Raw genomic sequence first — 19358 nt, 5'->3', positions numbered from 1 at the left:
CAATGACTGTCATCCCACTGAACCTTATCCACTGGCACCACAACACAGTTCATAGAAATTAATGGCTTCCAGTGACACCTTCACTTTATTGCTCAGACAATAGTTACAAAACCATGACAGGTCAGAGGATCACCATACACACCACATCTTTGTTCCACATTACTGGAGCATGTCCCATTCCTGTTGGCGAGCTTCAGCCACCCATCTCTATTCTTCCCCATGTGATCAACAGGACTCCTTCAGCCAAGGATACATGAAGTCCTGAGTTTGTTGGTCATGGAGCATGGTCTCAGAATAACAGTTCAATAACATTCCTCCTCAGGCCACGCAGACTCCTTCTCCAAGCTTGGGGAGCATGAGCTGCTCAACGTTACCCAGATCATGAGGCATCATGGAAAGTCCTCCACACCTTGCCACTTGTCCAGGTAAGGTACTTCTGCAAAGAAGCAACAAGACTAGATTGTTAGACTGATATTTTTATCCAGAGTACCATCTAATTTCAACAGCTGAGGCAAGTACAGCAGTGCCCCAACTGGGGTCTCTCTTCACTGGCTGTGCAGCAGGATAAAGCTGGGTTTGAGTCCCAAAGAAACACTGGGCTGTTGCTGGTATACAGCTTACTACAAGAGCTGAAAGACAGTCCTTTGGAATCGCACTTTGCCACAACAGCATGCCATCAAGATGGGATGGATTTTCCAGGCATCCTGCCTTTAAGACAGGTCAATAAACTTCAGTTGTGCAGAGGGTTTCATAGTCCTGTGCTTATGAACACAGCCTCCAGAGGAAGTAAAGAGCGGTCAGCTAACCCCTCATCAAGCAATGAGGACAAACTGCACTTGTCATAGGTAATACCCTGAACATGTCCTACATTCAGCATCACCAACTAGGAATTCCACAGTGGTAATTCACTAAACTTCAACTCACCCATGAGCTGGCTCAAACATCCTTTTCATACACCATCTCCTCACATGTAGTTCTCCCTACTGGACAGCATCACTTACTGCATTTCCAAGCCACAGCTCAGGTTGTCAAGTCCCAAAGAGGATCAACTAGCTGGCTTCAGGAACAGGTCGAATTTTCCAAGCCACTGATATCTTGCTCTTCTCACCAAACAGCTCCCAGTATTCTAGAAACAGGAACATTAGCAACACAGCTCACAATGAAGAGTCTCATGTTCCTTTTTCACTGAAGACACAATGTAGAAGTGTTTCTCCCAGGCTTCACTTTTATAAGCCTCTTCGTTAATTACAGGGGTTTGGCTAATTCCATGGGAACCAATCCCAAAAGCCCTAAAATCCTCATGTGGAGTGGCCAGGTGTGTCCAGCTCGATAGTGCACACCTGCTTCCAGATCCCTGCCTGCTCAGAAGCCATCTTGGCTCAGAGAAACACCACAGCCTGGGCTTGAGCCAAAATGGAAGGTGCCTACAGAAGCCTTCTAGGGACACTATGATGTTGCTTTAATACATTTCCCCTGAACATTCAGTGTGTTCTTTTTAAACTCTTCAGCACAGAATACCTCAATCTATTTCAGAAATAGATTAAGAGAGAAAGAAAATGATTTGATTATAGTTTATACAGTTTTTACCTTTATACATATACAGATTTGTGATTTATAACCCTTAAACATTTCTTTCAGTGCCCAATATTATTTCTCTTCCTATGTCAGAACACTTGTGGATGCTTGCTATGATTGGAATGGTGCTCTCAGTCGATGTATCACAAAGGAGAAAGTCAGTGCCCCAGACCCATTATAAAAGCATGCTTTGCTAATAGAATCCCCTGTGTTTAAAACAATAACAATGTTTGATGAGAGTGTTGTAATTTTAGTTAACTAAGGAGATTGAGGCATTACTTTGAGAGACAGAATTCCTTCCAGTATTTTAGATGCCCTGTATTGGCTGTTGTTTTATTAACTGATTTTTCATGTTGAACAGCCTCCTTCTGTTTTCACTGAGAACTGGGCTGGTGCTTTGGTAAGTCGACATTTAAACAAACTAGCAGGGTGACTTTTTTCAATCATCAGCTGAGCCTGAAATAACATTTTATTTGTTTATGCTTACAGTTTCCTCATGTACTCAAACAACCCCGTCTATGAGTTTCTCACTTCACTCCCATGATTTCTGTAAACCCCTCTTTTCCCCTATAAATGTGGCGTCACCACTGCTTCCTCCTGGTCCTCCCTTCTTAGGCACCTGGAAGTCCAAGGGTTTGGCTGGTCATGAGAGGTGTGACGATATGACGAGCCTAAGGCATGGCCTCAGAGCAGATCAGGGAGGACCGAGAGTCCAGGGGCTGGAGGTCCAGACATGTCCTCCACATGTTCCCCAGATGAGTGGGCTGTGATCATCACCACTCTTGGAGGAGGGTGTGTGTAAAGTAAGAAAAACTGGGAAAAACCTTCCCCAGCAGGCTGTGAGGGTTGTGTCAGGAGCATTGGTACGCCTGTTCGTGCCCATAGTGGCAGGCACTATCCTCATGGCCTCACACACTTCTTTGAAATCAGCCAGCTTTCCTTGACTGATCTCTTCCTCCCTGCTGCTTTCACCAGCTCCCAGAGTCTGCGCCCGAGCCTCTCGCAGTACTTGGGAGTCTTCTACTGGACAGCATTTGGCTCTGGTGCTGATACTGCTCTAGACCTCCTTAGGAAATGGTTCATCTCCCACCAGGTAGGTTCTGACTCTTCAAAAGCACTGGTGGGGTTACTCTGAGGCTGAGAAATTTGAGTTCATTGGAATATTACATGTACCTCAGTACAGTGCACTAGTGTTATGCTAATGAGTTAAGTAGTTAAAAAAATTGCAAGTAAAGCAGTATTTACAACTTTGACATGACCCAAGGGAAACGTGAAAGGATGTCATGGGGAACTGTACTTAAAAGTTCTTTACCCAAAGAGTTGTGGGAGAATGGCACAGGCGATCCAGACATTTTTTTAAATCAACAGCCTGTTTTCTTTCGAGCAACGGCTGCATGAGACTATCCAATCAAACTGATATCAGTAACCAAAAGGGCTACATGGATCAAATACTGTCCTCTCGTTTGAACTTTCTCATGTTCTTGTAACTTATTACATGAACACATCAGCTGCATGACTAATAAGAAGTAGAAAAGTGGTAAATTGAGTGCATGATAAACGTTTACAGATGAAAAATCTGACTTCTTGGTGCAGAGTTAAGATAGATCAGGTTATAGAACAGTAAGTGTCCTGCAAAGAACTTTAGACCCCACAGCTCGCCTGCATGTTTCTAAATCCTTTCATCCACATTCCTGTGGCTCTCAAACACTCATAAGGATTAAATGCACTAACTGTGATTACTCAGATGGCCATGGGAAAAAAAGATTTTGAAACTTGTAACTCATGGGGGCTTCTGTAAACAGGCTCGATTTCTTTAACGTGTTTTCAGGTGGAGCCAAGAAAAAAAGCTGCCTGCACCGTCAGACTGTAGCCACGCCCACTCGAATGACATCTCTCGCAGGCCACGCCCCGCGCACCTGTGCGCCAGGTTCTGCTGGAGAGAGCGGAGCTGAGTGAGTTTGTTCCGCGGCTTTTATGGTTATTTTTTATTTTTCCTTTATTTAAATATAGATAAAATTTAACTCATGTAATTATGTAGTCTTAACCTCAAAGAAGAAAGTGTTAAAACAAGTATTTACGTTGGGAGCTAAATAGCATTTTTAATTTTTAAGTCTTTGTTCACAAAATCAAGGGTGTGCATGTTTCCAAACCGAAATAGCTTACATAGATTTGTAAAGTTTTTTTCATTACTTTCCAGAGCATTTTGTGTGTTTGTGCTCTTATATTTGTGGTAAAAAATAGCTTGCAACAAATACGTATTACTTTAAATGGTTTTTAAATTCTAAATTCTGCATTTCTGTGTTTTCAGTTTAGTGTCTTCGGGAAGGACATGCTTGGCTCAGCTGCTGTAATTATCCAAGTAAGTATAAACGTTTTATTCTTTTCTTTACATATATCGCATTAAAATATTTTCGGCGCTATCTACCCTGGTGAAAACGCCGTTTGCTACTAAGAAACCTTGGTTTAAATTATCTTTAAATAATCGTCTAAATACTTGTGTTCTTGTGTTTCCAGTTTGGTGTCTGCGGGCAGGACATGCTTGGCTCAGCTGCTGGAATTACCGATGTAAGTATAAACCTTTTTATTCGTTTACACGTATCATTTTGAAGTACATAATGTACCTCCCGAGAATTGTTATCAAAAAAAGACTCAGACTAGGAGATACTAGATTTCTCCCGGGCAGAAATGGTTTTCACCCGACAACATTGTAGGCCTGCTGTTTATAGAAATCGTTTTTTGCTAAACTAAACGATAAATTTCGTTTTTTTATGCGTCTAATAGAATATTCAGAAACCGCTTTGGCTTTCGAATTGCATCACAATTAAAACAACGGAGCCTATAAAGATATGGATGAATAATTTGTGCTGACTAAATTGTTTCAGAAAAAGAATGCTAAAAAGAACATTAGTCTGCAATCGACACCCCGTAGCTGTATTGTGCTTTGGGTATTCACACTTGAAATGTAATCTTTAAATGCAACTGCTTCAATACCCTCTTCGAACAGGAGCATTTTCTGTTACACCAGACTAAGCGCTTTATTCTTGTAAATCTTCTGAACATGCCAGTCAATACAGAAGCTCGGTCTAACTAGCTAGGATCATTTCTAGATTGTTTGTAACCGAAGGTTAATTCTGATTTCTGTTGTTTTGCAGGAATTGCAACGAAGTTTCAGTCTTCATTCCGGTCGCTGCCTCGACTGTTAACTCGGAGAAACAGTAACGTGCTGTATGTTTCTGTGTTTTTCCTTGTAGTTGCATGCAAATATTTTCTTACTCTGTTGACTTGTAACAGTATTTAGCGTTAATGTAGCCGTGCTTTGACACTTTGTAATTGAAATGCATGTTCATTTTCACTTCGAATCCTGTGCATCCGACGTATTGTAATGCTTTATTTTGTATGCAATTTTCGCTCAATAAATTGTTGATTGAACCTTGAATTTGTTCTTTCATTTCTTGTGCAGAGTTCTGTACCCCCTTGGCCCTGAAAAACCCCGATGTTGGTGAGTTTTTTGGCGGAGAGATTTTGCTAACAGCTTGTGGCCGCAAGGGGACCCCCTATCGCTTTTTGACTTGAAAAGGTCAAAGGCTACCCCCTTTTTAAGCGTGTCCAGATTTTCCCGCCAAAAAACTTAGTATCTGGGGTCTTCTTCGGGGTGTGGTAGCAATCAAGCCGAGCCTCGCCCACCCCCCTCATTGGAGAGGGGTAGGCGGGGGCTGGCTGATTGACCGCAGCTCTAGCCAAGCCCACTCGCTCCCGGCAGGAGAGGATGGCAGGCTGGTGGTGGCTTTGGTCCCTGCAGAGAGGCAGGTCTCCTGGTGTGTGGACTTAGAAAGCTGTCAGTTGCAAGCTGTGACTGATAGGCTGAGTCCGCCCTGGGTGCCTCCTCTCTCTCGGGCTGAGGCCATCTCCAGCCTGCCTTCCCCTCTTGCTGGGAGTGAGGGGGCTTGGCTAGAGCTATCCTCAGTTCTCCTCCCCCCAGGGCTATACCCACGCTCCCTCCTAGGGACCCTTTCCCCCCCCATAGACTATCTAAAAAGGCGGGAGTCTTCGCACTTTTCCAAGTCAAAGTAGTGCGATACAGGGTGTCGCCTTGCGGTGCGTGGCGCACACTGCAAGACAACCCTTCGCACCTTCGAAAATACAGGACAATGCAGACAATGAAATGAGAGTTTTTATTGCAGAATTCACAGCAAATACAATAGCAGCAGTCAACAGAAAACACGCAGGTCAAGAATAAAATACAGCACTGAAATGGGACTTTACAGATCAAGCCACTGGTAACAAAAATCAAATGTAACAAAAAGCACACATCGTCAAGAAAAAATTGCCGGAGATCGTCGGAGTGCAGAGAACCAGGAGCCGCAGAACTGAATCTAAAAGGAAAAGGGTCAATTTAAAAAGATATCGGACTTGTAGAATCAATTCACTTGAAGTTCTGAAGTCTATTAACTGTTTAAATAAAACACTCAAATTGAACAATAAACCATGGAAAATCACCAATACATCTCAGTCCAACTATTTCAATACTTAGAAAATACGTTCGGTCACATAGAAATTGAAAGCTACTTGTAAATACAAGACCAGGTAACACAGCGTGTATAATATTCGAATAACTCTGCTCTCTGGTATTATCTGTCTTTACCCAATGAAATCAATAAATGAATAAAAGTATCATAAAAAAGAACCAGTGTCTTAGCGTTTCTTTTTCTACTCAAAAGCACAACAAAACGAAAAAAAGTTCTCTAGTTAGTATAGTATAGTTAAAATGTTGCGAATACGCATTGTCTTTTATATACTATTTAAATAGTATAGTGCAAAGCAGGAAAAGAACTTACCTTGGAAAAAACACTTTTTCATAACTGAAGCCCCGTTCCTGAAATCCTTTTGTCACCTGGAGAAATAAAAAACATACGAATTAGTCAATTAAACCTTTACAATATTTTATCATTTCGGAGTGGAAAGCGTTATTATAGCCCGAAGCCGAAAAGCGGAGATTTCACAGCTACTGACTTGAGAAAGCAAATATTTGAAGGTTAAATAAAGCCCTTTTTCGTTAAAAGAAACAGACATTGTCTTACAAAACATACTTACATGAAAGGTAGTACAAGAACGCTGAATGCAGACTTTTAAAACTTCGAGAGCACGCTCAAACGGACAGAAGACTCATTTCGGCGTCCTAAAACACAAATTAAACAAGAACAAACGCAATTAACAAAAGATGCAAGAACAACACATTTTTGTCAAGCCTTCCTCTAAGAGAAATTTGAGTTTTAGCACATAAAAGAAGAAAATTAGAAATAAAACGCAAACGCACCTCACGTCGCAGAAACTCACCCCGCCGCCATCTTGCCGGGCGCACCTGTGGAACAGGTGGACGGGGCGTGTCCGCTGAGGAAGGTCACTCTGGGGGCGGGTTCGGCTCCTGAATGACAGCTGGGCACTCGGTTACAAGGGCTCAACACTCACGCTACTGAAGATAAATAGTCAATTTTAACTCACCAAATCATACATAAAGTATTTAACGGCTGAGGATTTTCAGATAACCGAATACAGTAATATTCTCCTACGAAGTCGTTCGCCAGACACGTTTAGCTTGCGGCCAGCTGGTCGAATCAAGAGAAATGTGCTGGAGAGAGACCCCTGTCGCTCCTAGTTAGGACTGCACCTCTCTTTCACTGCTAGTGCCACACCTGTCCTGAAGGTGTCTCAGTGGTATAAGGGGCTGCTTTTTAGAATTGAATTCCGAACTACGCATTTATAAAGGACTTAAACCCCCCATTTTCCCTGTTTTGGAAGGCCCCGAAAATGGAGCCCCCCAAAACGGCCGGCGTGGTAGAGAACAGCCCCTTCTACAAACTCACCCCGACAGCACGAGAGCTTCACCCGGGGCTTAGATCTCAGACTGACGGGGAGGCTCGGGGCTCGACTTCAACTCACACGACTCTCCGGGAGTCGATCTGCTCTCTGAACTTTAGACGTGTCCGATGGTTCAACCCGCGGAGCCACCAGGCCGGCCACGCAAAATAGCGGCCATGTACATCTCTTATTCAGATTAAAGCCAAGTCACAGTTCCAAGACGAGGCGGTTCCCCTGTTTTCTCTCTCATCAAGCATTAATTTATTTTTTAAACAAAATGTCTTTAATGATTGTGAAGACAACTTAAAAAAAAAAACTACATGGACGATTAAAATGGTCTAAATGTTTTGTACTCCAGTTGGTGTCCGGGCAGAATATCCCTTTAGTTCCTTAAGAACAGTAGGTGTCACGACAGTATATTTATATTTCCATGGGCGTTTGACAAGGTTCCACATAAAAGTTTAAAGATTAAAGATTTAAAAACAAAAGCCACGCATGTAAATAGAAAGTGGACTGGTGTATTCATTGAAAACAGAACAGTGACAAGGATGTAAAAGTTAGTTTTGCAATAAATGGGGCATCACATCGCTTCTTATTGTTACTATGAGAGACGCTATTATTTCATATACTATAATATGTGAAAGTTATTGTAGTCAAGTGCACAGTGTAGGTGGTGAAAGTGTTGTTTATGAATATCAGACCACTGGCAATGAACTAGTGGATGCAGTGTGAGACAGGTGTTTAGGTGATTTGTATTAACTCATACCTGTAAGTGTCTTCTCTAAGAGATACAAATTCATTTGGATTACTTTAACAAGTCATTAAGAGTCCATATCGTGTTCTACACTGTATACACACGTTCTACAGTGAAAGGGAACCACGGTCAATGAGTGACGTACAGTACAGTAATCACAGGTGAGACTGACTGTCAAACACTAACAGTATAATTCTTACTGCTTGACCCAAAGCTAAAGACGGAATTCTGAAACACTGTTTCTGGCGCAAGGGTGTCGCTAACTTCTAACCTTTTACTATTGATGATAGATGGGGATGAATATTGTATTTTGAATTAAACTGTAAACAAATCGTAAATCCTCAATTAAAGTTTTAATAAGGTTATTTCATCAGCGGTGTAGTTAAAATTATGGAATGGGATTCATTCCAATTACTTGTGTCGGAAAGACTGAGGGATCCATGCCAACTCCAGAATCCAATCCGTGTTTTACACATGTTTAATTAATTAACAGTCCGAAGCCAGGTGTGATTAATCTATATCCGCCTTCAATTAGTTTCCTTTAAAAATTGTTCTGGCAGCAGTATTGCGTCTTTGTCCTTAAAGAGCGGCTCTGCAGTGACATGAAAATAATCCCGGGATGTTTTGCTTTATGTGGGTAGTAGAATTTCGGACAAGTTTTCTTCCTATTTAGATGGGAATAATTCAAAATGAAACGAGAGAAGGCATCAGAACTTCAGAATAATTAAAAAGACGACCATTAACTGGATTTTAGAAAAGGATTTTTGGCTTTCAAAAAGACGTTGAACTCAAACTAAACCAACAACTTTCGTATCAACAGGCGAAATGGAACGGATCGTTGTTGCTACGATTTAAAATGGCTACCTGTATTTTTAGTGCTTGCTCAGGTCTGTTAGTGGTGTTTCAGCAGGTGTCTTATTCCCTAGTTCCTCCTCTCCAGCTCCCCGGCCTTCCTGTCCTCTACAACAGCCTGGACGCTGAAGCGCAGAGCTCCCGTGTGGCGTGAAACTGGACAGATGAGCGGTCAGTTCGAAGGTGAGAATCCAACCGGTCTGCACTCTGCTTGCAGAGCCTCTTGCTTTCAGGTTTAAAGAAAGAGCTTTGTGTTTATAGTCGGAGAAATCCCAGGACCAACTTGCTTTTCAGTATGGCAAAGCAGATTGCGAAGAAGAAGCCCACAGCTGCGCTAACTTAATCTGAGGGGGGTGGGGGGAATACCACGGGGAAATGGTTAGTACGGGTAAAACACTGTTTCGCTCCGTTGAACACGTCTCTACGACTAAACAGCTTATTTTTGCTTTCCAAAAGTGCTGTTAACTTTGTATAGGCTAAGGCGAGAGGCCAGAACTTGCGACTGTATGTATTAGAAACGCTTTTTCTCCCCTGTTCGAGCAGCAGCTGATCCCGGAGAGCAGCCGGACTCGCCTCGCGGTCCCAGGTGCCCACCGTCTCTCCGGCCGGCTGTCCTGACTGGAGCGTTTCCTCTCCCGGGGCTCCAGACTGCGGACCGCCGGAGCGTCTGGATAACAGCCGGCCGGGTTACGCCTGTACGGTTTCTTTTTGTTCAATTTTTGCAATAAACTAGTGTCTTTGGATTTTCTTAAACCAATTTGTTTGGGTATTTTGGTGCGCTCACCTTTTATGTAGTAAGAGTGCATCTCCACAGGGGATCATTCTCCTCCTGTTTCTTTAATGAACCTACATGTTTCCTCTGCCCCTGCAGACGGCTCAGAGTGCCTGTCAGTCATGAATTTAGGGTGCTTCATCTTCATCCATGCCAGTTGTTTTACAGGCAAAAAGCTTGCACAACTCCAGCTGTTGCTTGAATGTACACATGCACCCTCTGGACAAGTGAATACTTGATGGCACAATTCTTACCGGTAAAATAATTTAGCGATGCTTGCATTTGCTTAATATCCCAGCCCCCCTCTACGTGACTATTGCTCTTGTCCAGACTGGTTCTGGCAATAAGATCTGATAGAGCAGCTCTAGTCCTGGCAGGTTCAGCTCAGTCTAGTCCTGCTTGCAGGTTGACTCCTGAGAAACTGAAGACTTGAGAGGATCCAATTCTAATTGCAAAGTGTTTTGTGTAGAATTTTCATGTAATTGGCAAAAACTTGAGAGAGAATGTAAACCCATCAGAGAGGTTTAATGTGCTTTTTCAGTGGCTGAGCACACAATGAGAAAAGTGATCACAGTCCTGTATGAGCAGAGCAGCCTGTCCTCTGAAAGAGCACTGCAGGGCAGGGTTAATTAGCACCTGTCTGGTGCTATAACACACACACCCACAATCTGCTTCACAACCGCTCTGGACACCATTCCACATTTAAGGAGGCATTTTGAGAATGAACTAAAGCGATTTAACAACCAAGGCTTATGGGGTGTGTGTGAAAAGAAGAAACACTTAAACTCTTCAGATGTTTAATTATCAGTCAGTGACAGAAAAAATAAACATTTTGAACATTCAAGGAATTAACTTTAAATCTGCAGGAAGCAGAATCCACCTTGACAACTCTTCTTTAAAATATTTACTGTTTACTACTTAAGGACAAAAACATATCAAATGTAAATCAATCTTAATGTCTATCCAGGTCTCTGAGAGATCTGTCTAGTCTCCACAGTGTAGACATAATGAAAGAAACTGGAAGTTTACTCGGAAAAAGACATTTCATAAGGTAAACCATTCTTTGTTTGCTTACAAAGTTAGTTTACATTAACTTTTTCACAAAACATGAAACGCTAAACGATCAACTGCTTCTTTGAAAAACGAGACATGAAGAGATACAACTTTCAACATTTGTTACTCCAGGTGCAGAGCTATTTGCAAAACAGAGAATGTGTATCAAGTGATAAAATGATCACTCCATTATTTTATGTTTTCATATCAACATTTCTTAAAAGAATTTGGAATGTGATATCTTTTAAACCCCTGAATGACAAAACCCTGCATCATAACTCTCTCTTAATGACGTAAGAACCTGTTGTTCAGAATGACCTCTCGTGCAGGTGAGGCTGCAGACTGTGTTGAGTGTCCAGGTGGTCCTCATGATCCCCCCAGCTCAGGGACTCGGGGGAAAGGCCTGTGATTGTCAGCACTGTTGGGAGTTGAGAAATACAATCAGAAATCACTGGAGATATAATCATTCCTCCATCAACAAATATGAAAACAGATTTCAGTATGATACAAGGCTACTTACTGTAGAACCAAACTGCTATGTAACCATTTCATGTCTGTTTCGTGAATATCTAATTGATATTGAAAATCATTATGAGCCTAAAAATCAGTCTGTTTCACACACGTAAAGGTTAATCTGCCCAATGTCCCTTTGTAATATTTAGATAGTTACTGGCCTTCCCCAAGCTAGTTTTACACTGCCCCAGAGCACTAATATATACTGTATACATACAGACACCCACATTTAGCTGCAGATACAAATATAATTCCCACAGTACAAAACAAGTCATGACAGGTTTTCTGTAGAATTGGGTTGTCAGCAGCAGGGAGGGACAGTTGCTCAAGCCCAGAGGAAAATATAATCAGTACAAAGGCTATTGTTCAATCATTATCTATGATTAATTATATAGCTGTATGTAAAATATTATCTTAAATAACTGTGATAAAAACAAATTGCCAGATAAACCTAACCCAATTTAAGCGGTCTAAAATAACAGTACAAGTGTCAGTGATGGGTTTCTGCTAGGACAAAGTGGCCCTGAACAGGCAGAGAGCGAATTCAACAGGAGACTCCAGGAGGCCGGACTTGCTGTCAAAATAGGAAAGTGAAAGTAATGTCAGGCTTTCTATTCAAAATTGAAAAAAGATAAATCTCAGATTGAAACATGTTGCTCTTAGGTTGTAAGTATTCCATGTAAACTAAATGAAAGTGTGATGCCGCGGGGGTTACAGTCATCTGTCAGGTCGATCAGTAGATAGAACCCAAGACCAGAACACACCTGAGGCAAATAACAGTTAAAAACACAGGTCTACCCTGATAAAATAAAACAAACAAACACAGAGCAACTTGTCTCCAAAACACTCTGGAAAAGAAATAATGTACCCATATGAAAAACTACATTTCTTCTCAAAGGAAGAATGATAAATCTTTCCAATTTCTCCCTCAAAAATAGATCCAATCATGTCTTCCTACCCATACAAAACAAACCTCCCTCCTTGAATTCAAAAAGTAAACTATGTGTGCTTGTTAAACCCATTTTAAACTTTCCCTTATTTTCATCCACTTTCAGATTTTTCTAAAGAGTACTATGATTTGACTGAATGAATTAACCTTTATTGCCTCTAAGAGAATTTGTCTTGCACATCAAGAGCTCATAAACCTATAACATATTTGACAATAATAAACACAGCAACAACAGTACAATTCCATGATTGCTCTGTCAGAACTCAATCCACTATCATAAGATTAAAAACAGACAATTAGCTAGTAAAGTGTCTAAGACGATAACAGTAGTAAGATCCCTACCTCTAGACAGTCTTTTCGTTATTCAACACCTGAATGCTTTTATGCCCTCTTACTCTTCCTACAGGGGATCTGGTACCTCCACCCAGAGGGCAGGAGAATCTATTCTAAAAAGAGTGGATGAGCGGAGTCATCTAAGATCTGATGTGCGGGATGAATAATATTTTGTTCTGTCAGACGTGTTACCAGTCCTGATCACTTTGCTCAACTTGTTTTTGTTCTGCAAGGACAAGACACCACCCCAGCTCTGAATACAAAAGGATAACATGCTCTGAACAAAACTCTTAATAAAAAGTGTCAACATTGTGCTTTCAACATTAAAAGTCCTTGAGTTCCTTAGGAAATACTGCCTTTGTTGCACCTTCAAATACCTTGCCTCTGTTTCGATGGTCCAAGTGAATTTACACTCAACTTCAAGGCATTTATATTCTTTTACTGTTTCAATATCTTTTACTTTCACAGTTAAAAAGTTCAAAGGAATAGAACATTAATTTTTTAACTCAATCATCATTTCCTTTGTTTTGTGTTTAAAAACAGTGAATTATCCTGACACCAAATATTACACAAAATATTGATCACCCGTCTGTAATTCTACTCATCATCATTCAAATGTCCAATCAAAGCAACATCATCCATAAAGTTGGTAATAGTGGCTTACACAATCACTAGTGTACAGTTTGAAAAGCCATGGGGACAGCACACAGCCTTGGGGTACCACTGTGCTGGTGCTGATGGTGAGAGTCTTCCCCAGGCTCACTCACGAATACTGTCCCTGACCAGGAAGAACATTGTATATCCACTGAGTAGTTGTGCGATGAACTCCCATATCCAAAATCTTCCCTAGCAACCTGTTTGGATGAATACCGTTAAATGCAGATGAAAAGTCAACAAGAAGTACACACACATACTGTAGGATGATAGAATTTCTAAATGCTTGTACTCTTTTTTTAAGAGGGCAACTCTTCTTCCACTCCTCTTTTCGCTCTGTGACACAAGTCGACAGGGGTCCCTGAGTGTACTGGCTGCCGAATGAAGATGTAACAAAACCATTCGTTCAAATAATTTCATTGTGACTGAAGTTAATGTAACTGGACAGAAATATTTTAACTTACCAGGTTGTAGATATATGTCTAGTGACTTTTAGAATAAGTTATAAAATACAGGACTAAGCTCTTCAAGACTTGTTCATTTGTGCAAAGTATTGCCTTCCAGATTTTCCAGGCACATTCATTTTCGAGTCCTTAAAACACAAAAAACAGGCACTCCACTTGTTTCGATGTTACAGTAAAGGGAGACACACCAGTGGGGCCAATCACATTGTTAAAAATAGGTTCTCCTGGTTCTCTACTCTTGAACAGAGCAAAACAAAAAATCAGTTCATTTACATAGTGGGGTGTGTGCTCAAGCCAGTTCCCATTACTAAGGGCTACCTGTCCAATCATGGTTTAGATCCTACGCCACGCCTCCTGTACATTATTTCTATTCATTAGTTTCTCCACCTTGGATTTATAATCTCTTTTAGCCTGTTTCAATTCTTCCTATATCTTCCTCTGAATCACTTTCCCCTCTCAAACTATCACAGCTTTGAATTCCTGCTCTTTCTTTTTGAATGTCGGTGGTTTTGTATGAACTTTACAGGTGCTCTTAATGTTACCATAACAGGGATCTAACGTTCTAGAACCTCTTGTGTAGCCTTTTACAGACTGATGATCATTAGGGAGAACTCACTTAAGCAAACAGCCATTGAAATCTCCCAAATTAATTTCTGAGGCAGTTTTATAATCGGCATCAGGAGAAATATACAGAAGAGTTGCAAACGCCTGTCCAAACTCCCATGGCAGGTAGCGAGGTCATAAAGTAACAGACAGGAGTCCCAGATCTGGTGAGTTAAAGGCATGTCAGTTCAAAAGGTCTATTTTTTACATCTTTTATCTTATACTGTCTGCTCTTGATTTTTTCTTTACCCTTTTCTTTGTTCTTCTTCTCTCTTCTTCCCTTGCCCTTTCTTTGTTTTGCTACAGTATGGTTTATTTAATAGAAAGTCTTTGTTTTCCTGTTGTCTTCCAACACATTCTCTATATCCTTTTCCAAATGGGAAATCATGTACTCACCAAATCCAGTCAGCTGTAGTTTGTGTGCAACTTGGCTTCAGTTTCTACTCTCTGTCATCTCTGGGTTTGATTTATGTGTCCTGCAGGTATGAGTGCTCCTCTGTTTCGTTCCAATTCGATCATCATTGTGGTGTTTTATGTTGCAGTACTTCAGTTCCGCCATCTTAATGAGATCAAAAGTCTGAGCGAAATCTTCTTAAAAGTACCTCCCATTCAGTGCAGTGCCTGCGGTGGCATCACAAAAGTTCTACAAACAGAAATTCATAGTTCAAAACACAGTGATGTGAAAATGAACATCAAAAGTTTATCTTCCATGAATAAATATTTTAGAGAGAACATTCACACATTCTTCCAGTGAAGCAGGTGGACAGATTGATAGCTAGAGAATCCAGTTCATGTCCAGACACTGCTGGAGAAGAACAGTGGCACATATGATACTGACAGACACAAGAATACACGAGGGAAGAGCTGGTATTTTACAATGCTCTTTACATTTGACAGGTGCTTTGTGCAAAAGAACCAGGACTGTAAAACAGGCTGTGTGCTGGCAGAGCAGAGATACTCCTACCTGCATTGTGGCAGCTGTGTCCTCCAATGACCTCAGTGTGCAGGAACTCTCCTTCCCAGAAGAAGAAGCCTTCAGGTCTGAAATAATCCACAATGCACACACTCTCGATTAAAACTGGAGAGAGTCCTCTCATTAGCAAGTGAACACCAATGTGTTTCAGTTTCTCTCATCAGAAAGTCAGCACTGTCACAGAAATAGGGATTCCTAAATTCCTTAATCTCTCATCTCACACACTCATGGTGCAAACTTGGCATTCTGCCTGATACTCCCCTGTATCAGTCTGGGTTTTCTTCATTTTGTGTTGTGTGTTTGAATGGTGGCTGTGCCATCCCTACAGGTTGACTACTAGACTGTTCCAATTGTAAGAATTGTACATGATTGTCAAAGCCTGCCTCAAGTGTAGGCAATACTGTAGCTGACAACATTAAATTGTGTTTAATTATAACAGCACTTGAATAAATATGCATTCAAATTGTATTCCTTTTAAACATTAAATAACTTTTAACTGATATACTTTTGACTTAGATTTCACTGTATTTACTTGATTTATAGTTAGTCAATAAAAATCATCTCCTGCTTCAGTGACCACAGTTACACTGTGTCCCAAACTGTTTAAATAAAGCGCTATATGGACACAGTATGGTGGCCACACCTCCTGGTCACTGTAACACACAGCTCAAGGCTCTTTTAGCAGTCAAACCACAACCGAGGAGTTTGCATAAAAAACCCGCAGCAGTCTGAATAAACACTATACAATATACAGTACATACAGCAAACTTATATACATCTACATGCCTACACACACAACATTTGTTATACTGTAGGTGGATTCTGTTGTCAAACATGATACTTATAATAAGAGCTCTGCTCTAACTCATTTGTGGTCATTATAATCCAAAGAATATTAATGAAGATGGAAATATGATTCAGAGGATAGAAAATTGCCTTCTATTTAATTTATACAATTGTGTCTTCCTGTAATCCTACCAGTTCTGTACTTTTAAGAACTTTAAACATATCCGGTTTCAGAGAGGAGTGTATGAAGATCGTCATCTAGAATACGATCTGATTGGCTTCTCAGCTCCCCACCTCTGGCCAATAGGAATTGAATAGATGCCTCCCCTTATTGACCAATAATAAAAGCTTACAATTGAAACAGCTCCCTAGTATATGAACAGCTGACCAATAGGAGATAGAGGTACTCCAGCCCCCATTTGACAATGGAGCATGGCTCTGGTTTCTACACTTATATAGAAACTCCTCAGCTCTTCAGTCAGGAAGCAGATCTGGAAATCCAGACTGTCACTGCAGGTTGGGTGTGGGGTGGGAGAGACCTGTAAGAAGTGCTCTTCCATCTTATGCCTTGCTCAAAGAGGTTCAATCATTTGGATGATGTTTAAGAAAGGTCTATAAAGATTACAGTGTAGGGATGTTAACCCCAGAGTCCTGGCTAAATTCATGGCTGTCTAGACAACCTAGGCTTGTTTTCCATTAATTTAATTTCTCTTTTCCTCTAACTGGTAGAGGGTCTGCTGGTGCATGTCACCGTTTACTGCTGCATTTTCGTGATGGATAAAGTGAATCCCTGCCAATATGTCAAATACCACCTACAAAAGACTGAGCCTTGTGCAGTAGTGAAATAACTGCAGTAGGATGAAACCCTTCTGAACACAAGAGACTAAGATCCTGAAATGTAAAGGTACACCTCTTTACATAAAAAAAATAAAATACCAAGAGCACACCTCTCCTGCACCTCTTGAAAGGAAAGATTACATGACCAAGTCCTGACACCACACACTGAACACTCGTACCCAGGCCAGTCACACATTGGACTCCCAAGCATGGCTCAACCTCACCCAGATCATGAGCCATCACTGAAGGACGGTTTCCGTCACTGACCAGTGGAAATACCGCTGTGAGGAAGCAGCCTTTAGCACAAAAGGACTAGGTTGTTAGGCTGATGCTTTTATCCAGAGTACCTTCATTTTCTACTCATTTCAAACGCTGATCCAAGTACCACAGTGCCCTACCTGTATTTCAGTGGAAGGATCTCTCCCCACTGGCTGTTCAGCAGGGTCAAACTGGGTTTCTGGATCCCCCAAGTCAGGAGCACACTGGGTTCTTCCCAATACAGCTGTCCTTGTCCCTTGGAATGGGGTTCTCAGTGACAAATTCCATAACAGCATGCTGCCAAGACATACAGGATAGATCAATGCAAGGTACTGTACATATCCATGAAGACTCAATTGTGCAGACTGTCAGTCCTGTGCTGAAGGACCTACTGCCTCCAGAGGCAGTACAACAGTGCAGCCAGCTAACCCTCATCTAGAAGATACAGAAACACCAATGTGGACAAGCCCAGCTGGTTTTTGCATGCAACACCCTGAACAGCTCCTGGTCAGTGCTGCTGAATGTAGTTCTACAATGCCAGTTTACTCCACAGCTTCAGCTCACCCCAACATAGATTATCCACGAGCTGGCACACACACTTCCTTTACACAAAATCCCAGCACATGTGGTACTCCCACTGGACAGCATCACTTACTGACTTTTCCAAGCCACAGCACAGCTTGACAAGTCCCACAGAGGATCAGCTGGCTTCAGGAAAAGTTCTGGTTGAATTTTTCAAACCACCGACATCTTGCTCTTCTCACCAAACATATCCCAGTATCCCAGAGCCACAGGAACATTGACAAAACTCACACTGAATAATTCTCATGTTCCTCTCCAATTCAAAGCACAATATAAATGCTTTCCTCCCAAACTTCACTTTTATAAGCCTCTTCATTAATTACAGGGGCTTGGCTAATTCCATAGGAACCTATCCCAAAAGCCCTAAACTCTTCATGTGGAATGGCCAGGTGTGTCCAGTTCAATAACGCACACCTGCTTCCAGATCGCTACCTGCTCAGAAGCCATCTTGGCTCACAGAAACACCACAGCCTGGGCTTGAGCCAAAATGCAAGGTGCCTATAGAAGCCTTCTAGGGACACTACGACATTGCTCAAATCAATTTTCCTTGAAAGTTATTGGTTCCTAAACATTTCACCGTACCTCAACCTGTTTCAGAAATCGTTGAGTAGAGAAAGATAAGCTCCACTGAGGGTGGAGGTAGTTAGCATTGGTGACTGGGCACAGGAATGGTGTGCTGTCAGCTGTGTGTGCACAGCCTACTGTAGGACACGAGAGTGAGGCACTGAGAGGTTGTGTGGTTCTAACATGAGTGTGTCAAGTCTCAGCCTGACAGTGAGGAGCTGGAGACTGAGTGTAATGAGTGTGCTGAGTCTGAGTGTGAGAGTGAGACTCAGGAGACTCTGGTTAGCCCGGAAGTGTCAGGAGATGATGTCAGTGGCTGGAGGAGGACCTGGAAGCCCGAGGGCTGGCTGGTCATGAGAGGACCAGTGGCTACAGGGAGGAGAAGGAGGCTCCTGGAGGGGTGGCGAGGATCAGGGAGGCTCCTGGAGAGATTGAGAAGTGTCATTGAGGTGCAAGGAAGGTCTGGAGGAGTAGCAGCCTCGGTTGCTGCCGAGTCGGCCTGCCAGTAAGGCAAAGAAGGCGATAGAGCAGCTCTGGTGAAACTGGATTGATCTATTTGAGGGCGTTCCACTGCTTCTCCCTGACAAGGACTAGCCAGAGGGTGAGAGCTGGAGGTGAAGCTCATTGAGCTCAGGACACCACGAGTGAAGAGCTCAGCATTGTGAGGGACCTAGGGCTTGATCTCAGAGGAGATCAGAGAGGACAGAGGCATCAGGGAATTGTAGACTCTGAGCCTGAGTTGTCCATAGTGGCAGCCACTACCCTCATGGCCTCACACACCTCTTTGCAATCAGCCAGCTTTTCTTGACTGAGTTCTTCCTCCCTGCTGCTTTCACCAGCTCCCAGAGTCTGCGCCTGAGCCTCTCGCAGTACTTGGGAGTCTTCTACTGGACACCATTTGGCTCTGGCGTTGATCCTGCTCCAGAGCTTTTTAGGAAATGGTTAATCTCCTGCCAGGTAGGCTCCGACTCTTCAAAAGC

This window comes from Atractosteus spatula, chromosome 18 (assembly GCF_055471065.1).
Source record: "Atractosteus spatula isolate fAtrSpa1 chromosome 18, fAtrSpa1.hap1, whole genome shotgun sequence".
In the NCBI taxonomy this organism is placed as follows: Eukaryota; Metazoa; Chordata; class Actinopteri; order Semionotiformes; family Lepisosteidae; genus Atractosteus; species Atractosteus spatula.
Note: the sequence above shows the minus strand (reverse complement) of the source record.